Below are 6,483 nucleotides of genomic sequence, written 5' to 3' on the forward strand. Positions count from 1 at the left end.
TGAAGCGACGTCCTCCACAACTAGACTGAAGAACAAAAGGACAGCAACTTATCTGTTCCCCTTCCCCGATTCCCCAATAAAATCTTAAAGAAAAACCAAACCAAACAAACCCAGTCTTACGTTTCTTTGCATCTTTCTCACTCTTCAGAATGACCTGTCTGTTCACTATTAACGGGATACATGTGTGCTTACATTCTCTCTCACATATATCACAGATAGAAGATATTACTCAATTATGTAAAATCAAAAAATAGGGAGAAGAGAAAGTGTTTAGAATGTTAATATATATTTTAATCAAATACAGAGCTTAGTAACAGGAGGTTGAGTCTCATGGTCTTAGGCTTTCTAGCTGTAATGACAGTCTCCCAGAGAGTCAAGGAACATTTGAGTCAGGCCAGCCTTGTCCACTTCCAGGTGCAGTGGACCTGTGACATTGGGGGTGGAGAAGAAGGCAGTAAAAAGCTATGACTCAAAGTCCCCCAGTACAGAGGTGCCTACGCTGAGCTTCCATCACTGCCTCCAAATCAAGTCTCCCCAGATCAGTGCCCCTGCAGGATCCAAGGGTTGGCAGAGGGGGAACTGGAATGAACTCCACCCCTTCCAAGTGCTCCTGATGGCAGACTCGGGGTGTTCCCCAAAAGCTCGGTGGGGCTGGGTGTGGAAGTGGGTCACATGAGAGCTTCAAAATGGTCTGCTTTGGGTTCTGGTATTAAAGCTTCTGGGATTTTAACTCAGAGCCCTGAAGTTGTGAGTTTTGTCTCCCATTCGCTTTAGATCAGTGGATGCCAACCCTGACAAATGATGGAATCACTTGGGGAGATTTTAAGACATACCAATGTCCAGGCTCGTGCTTCACTCCCAGAGATTTCTATATAACTGGTCTCGTTGGGCCTCAAACAGTCCAGGTGATTCTAATATGCACCAAGGGTTGAGAATTACCGCTTTGGAAAGGTTTCAAGGGGAGATTTCATCAATTCTCCCATGTTTTTGAGCCCTATATGCTCCTATCTATAAAGCAGATCCTCTCTTTAAAAAGCATATTAATAGATACATATATACGAATACACACACACACACACACACACACACATTTGGAAACTAACCTCTTTTTGTTCTGCTTTCTTCCTGGAAGCTCATTTATAGCTCTATTTTTTTTTTCTCTGTAAGCCCCCTGCAATTTCTTCCTTAAGACTGAGCTTTAATATTTGCTCTGTGTTGGCCCTGAAGACGTACAGAATTACTTCATGGGTTTCTGCCTTTCCTTTCTGGTTTAGGCTCTGAGATTGGTTTGCTTGTTTTCATAGAGGCAATGACATCATTTGTTTTTATTTCTATTTTTGAAGGTGAAGATAATTTGCTCCTAATACCAAGCAGATGCACATGGCTAATCACTTGAAAGGGAGCCCAACAGAAGAGAAATGTGCTGGAGGGAAGTGCCAGGAGAGCCCATGGGGACATACACGATATGGCAGACCTGAACTTCAGGGAGCTCAATGCTGTCATTACGCCCGGTGAGTTAGCTGAAAGCTGTGAGGCCAACTGTTCATTTTAGTTAATGCTCACTGACTTCAAAACCCTCTTCCCAAAAGGGTAGTGCAGGCTCAGCTACCATTTTGAGCCCTCTGGGTCAGGCTTGAGGTCTGCGGTTCTCAAACTTTCCTGCACGTGAGAAGCGCTTGGTGAGTTTTAAAAATTTCCAGTGCTTGAGTAACACCAGAGACCATTAACATCACGCTCTCTGGGGGTGGAAACAAACATGAGTGTTTTTCAGTGCTCCCCAGGTGATCCTACTGTGCCGCTATGTTGAAAAACCAGTGCTCTACCTAGAGTGGCTAGTGGTTCCCAGACTTGGCTGCACCTAGGATCACCGGGAGGGCTTCAAGACCATCAATGACTGTGTCTCTATGGTCTGGAGTTTGGAACTTTTAAGATTCCTAAATGATTCTCATACGCAGACAAATTTTGGGACCACCGATTTATACCAGCATGTCTCTAACTTTAATGGGTATATGGATCACCTGGACATCTTGTTATGATGCAGAGTCTGATTTCAACTCCCAGGGGACAGGTGGCATGTGGCATGCCGCCCACCATTTGAGGCCTTGAGGCACTAGAAATCACCGTGGAGGGTTGCCTGTTTCTGGACCTTTTCAGTGCAGGAATCACTCATAGATAGCTGACTACCTTTCAAAGGGAAAGATTGATTTACAAGTATTATTGTCTTAGATATTTTTAATTTTCTTTTTATTTAATTCCATTCATAAGGAGCTATGTGCTATATATATTTATCTTTTCCAAGCTAAACAATAAAATCAGTTGTATTTTAAAATTGTGTTAAACGTTCACAATATTCTTGGAAATTTGGGGGGCAATTTGGAGATGTCCCAAAATGAGAATTGGAAATCATTGTTTTACAATAGATCAGGAGTGTGTTGCTTATGGATATTTACATGTGTTTTATCTAAATAGGTTGTTACTGCTATTTTACATGTAAAGGAATTCAAATATCTATTGCTATGCAACAAAGATCACCAGAATTTAGTGGCTTAAACAATAATTTATTATCGTTCCTGGTTCTATTGGTTGACTGGGCATAGCTGGGCTTTGCTTGAGGTCTCTCACATGAGTTGCTATCCTAACTTTTTAAAACGAAGTTAATGAATTAATTGAAGTCATTATCAACTCCAGAAGCCTTGAAAGAAATGCGATTTTTCCAGTCTAATCATGTGTTATTGCTTTTATATGCCTCAAGTCTTTGCTTATGAATTAATTGTTCACAGGTTCTTCTTGCAGCTGCTTCAAATAATTCTGGGGTCCCCTGTCTTTGCAGGTAATTTTGGGGTGGCCCAGAACTGCACTGTCAACAGCTCTGTGAAGGACTCGTCAAGCTTCTCACTGTGCTAAGAAGCCCATCAGCTGGTGCTCCATTTCTCCGGTGCTGGCAGCAAAAACCCTCCTGCTTGTGGAGTCTCAGTGGGTCAGGATATAATGTGGATGGGAGGGGAAGAAAAGGATGAGAAGCTTCCTGCCAGGTAAGCAGGTATTTACAGTGCTTTCCCTTTCCCTTCCTCCACATGAATGTAAACGTAACTGCTTTTCTGATGGTTTAACAAATTATCTTTCATTATGGAGCTGTGATATTTGGTGATTGGCGTTAGGGTGGGGGTGGGAAGGGTAAAGGACTATGGTTTAAAGTGATAAGATCAGATGGCTTTGAATCATTGAGAATGTGTATTCTTTCAAAAAACACTGACTTACTCTGTAAGAAAAAAAATTTAATATAGCAATTCTCTTGCATATCATTCAGCTATAGGGATCAAATTGTGCTTGCTTTAATTACTTCTTATTGATCCTAGTACATACCGCCTTCATTTCTCTCGCTAATTGGATATTTAGATGAAGCCTCAGGTTGGAACAGATTTCTTAGGGCATGATGACTGTGAGCTTTTGTTCTGCATATTGCAGTGTCTGAGAGGCCAAAGGGAGCTGATAATTGTAACTGTCTTCACAGTCATGCTGTTAGGTGCCTAAGAAATGCTGTCTCCCACTTGGTTAGATCTTTTTTTCTGATAGGTTTGCTGATGCAGAACAAGCAACGGCTGTAAAAAAGCCTAGCCAAAAACACAGCTGCAGGGATGTGAGTGAATTCTGCCAGGATGCCACCAACAAATGGCACAGACATGCGCTTTCATGGTATGGTCCCTCTGCGTGAAACGTTTGATGGAGTAGGAAAAATGGCGGGGTATGTTTTAGAATGTATTTGGAAAATGGTGCATTAGTTATAACATTTAGAAGACACTGTTCAAGTAAAAATATTTTAGCTCCAACCAAATTAATTGCATACTCTATCACTTGATGATAGGTATTTTCAACGTGATCTTGACTCAAGGATGAAATGACCATCATTGCATTATTCAGACATACATGGTTTTTGTACATGCACATTGTCATTTTTATTTTTTAAAGTTAGAAGCAACACTCTTATACCATGTTTCAAACAGATGGGCCTTGGGATGTTCCAAAGGCATTTTTCTGAACTTCCAGGTTGGCTCCTACGTGGGCACCAACTGGGGTGGGTTGACTTGTTTTTAATAATAACTGCAACAGAAAGCAGGGAGAGTTTTTTAAGTGAGATGATGATATCTCAATGTTCATTTCTGCATTTACTGAACTAGATGACTAGACTAATCTTCATTATTTCTGTGAAGGTATTCATTCTGTTCTTTGATTTCGATAAAGCCATGACACTTTTTTTGTTACTATGTACCATACATTCTTTGGATGTGCTGTAGATCCATCAAATCCTGGGCACCCAGAGTTTGGCAGAAACCAGAGTAGAGTAGCTACTTCTGAAGCATTCATCTGCTTTGGATGTCTTTTGAATCACCACTTTCTGTGAACTATTCCTATGCTATTTTTTTTTAAGTAGGGAGAGAAGGGAGGAAGAGTGGAGCAATTTCACTAATGAATGATAAAAGAACTTCAGTGTTACTGATACATTGCATATTGGTGGGAGGAGAGCCCACACATGCACGTACCTGCACACACGTGCACACCTCTGCTGGAAGGAAAAGCGTTGACTTTGTCTCCTTTGGTTCACTATAGCTTTGCTCTGTGCAGGGAAATCCTTCCAAAATTGACAAGGAAGCTACGTTTCTATAGTGCCACAAATTGTTTGTTGTCACAAATTATAGCCTATGAGGAACTGGAACTTAAGGAATGTTCACATGCTTTGGACTCCCTAGTCCCTAAACCCAACTCAGCCTCCAGAAGCTCACATTCCCACCAGGGGACAAAGGACAGAAGTGCAACTGACCCAGAGAGGTGCAAAGTACTTTCCCATTCTATTGTATTTACTTATTTTGCTTGTCTCTCTACTCATTGTAGATTGTAAACTCACAATTGTATTTTGCCTATTTTATTCACTGCTCTGTCACCTGCACCCAGGACAGCCTCTGGCACATAGTAAGCCCTCAATATATGTTTGTTGAATTGAATGAATGCCCAGCATTTACTCAGCAATCCCAAAGAGGTTCCCCCACGTAAGCTATAATATCACAGACTTGCAGGTGGTCCCAGATTTCATAAGGGACTTATCCAACTATGATATCAGTTTTAGATAAAGGCTTCCAAGTAAAATTGTTATAAAATTAATATATAAAACCTCCCTTTAAACTCATGTATTATCATTTAAGTGCCTGGGTTAAAATCATTACAGCTTTTTGGTCTGTGACATCTCTAGGCCCACTGGGATCTCAGTTTTAGTCAATACTGCGATAAAACACACAGCTTACAGAGCTTAGTGCTGCAGAGCAGGGACAATTCCTAATGTGGAAGCAAAGCCCAGCTTCTCTGTATCATTTTTCTCCCTTACAAAGTCACACAAACAGGAAAGGGAGGCATTGCAGGATGGGAAAAGTTGAGCAGAAAAGAGATAACCTAGTAAGCCAGAGGCTGCTGTCCTTATTAGGGCCTGTTTATAAGGCTGGTCCTTGGTTGGCATCTGGGAACTTGGCACTGGACCCCCTCCCTAACTTATAAAAAGGGCTCACTTTGCCTAGACTGTGCAAAAGATGTGAATTACGCTGGAAACCTGCTTTCCGTCTTTGAGTTTGGAATTACGATTGTTGTTGGCCAGAGGGTGCCTACGTGACCAGCCACTAATAAAACCCGTGGGTGCTGAGTCTCTGCCCAGGGCAGAAACATTGTGCACACTTATTTTGTTATTTTTTTGTGCTGGAGAAAGGAGCATTCATGGAGGGAGGGCATCGAAGGCCTGTGTGTGGATTCTGCCAGACTTCGCTGTGTTTCTCTTGTTGATCCTGTCACATATCCTTTCACTATACTAAGCCTTAGCCACAAATACCCGAATGTGTGCATGGTGTTGGGAATTCCCAAAACATAAACAGTAGCCAGCACTAGGGCTTCTCAGAGCTGGCAGAGGTGTGTCTGATGACTGAGTCAGTGTGACTCAGGGCCCAGGATGGGTGCTGAGGAACCACAGAGAGGGAGCTGGGATGAGCCTCTCTCAGGGAGCTGGAACCTTTGTTCCAGTCTCAGGGCGGGTGTTCTCCCTGATGGGCTGGCCCAGGGGTCAGCAAACTGCTACTCGAGAGCCATACGTGGCTCTTTGGGTATGTACATGTGTCTCTGAAGTGAAATTGAAAATGACAATAAAACTATCATAGTTTCATTTATAAAATTTTTAAAGGATATTATTCACATAATGGTGATTTCATTTGTTTTATGGCTCTCAAATAATTTTTAAATTTTTGTGAGGGACATGATTGACTCTTCCACCTCAAAAGTTTGCTGATCCCTGGTCTGGCGAAACCCACGTGGAGGACTCACTTGCCTACCCATAGGGCCTATCACACTAAAAGTGGGCTGAGCATCATCCTTTGTTGCTATCTCCAAGAGAAGGGAAGGGTAAGAGCAAGCATTTGCCTCAGTGTCTAGACATCAGGCCAGAGCTGTCTAAGC

Source organism: Hipposideros armiger, unplaced genomic scaffold (assembly GCF_001890085.2).
Source record: "Hipposideros armiger isolate ML-2016 unplaced genomic scaffold, ASM189008v1 scaffold_219, whole genome shotgun sequence".
NCBI classification, from domain to species: Eukaryota; Metazoa; Chordata; class Mammalia; order Chiroptera; family Hipposideridae; genus Hipposideros; species Hipposideros armiger.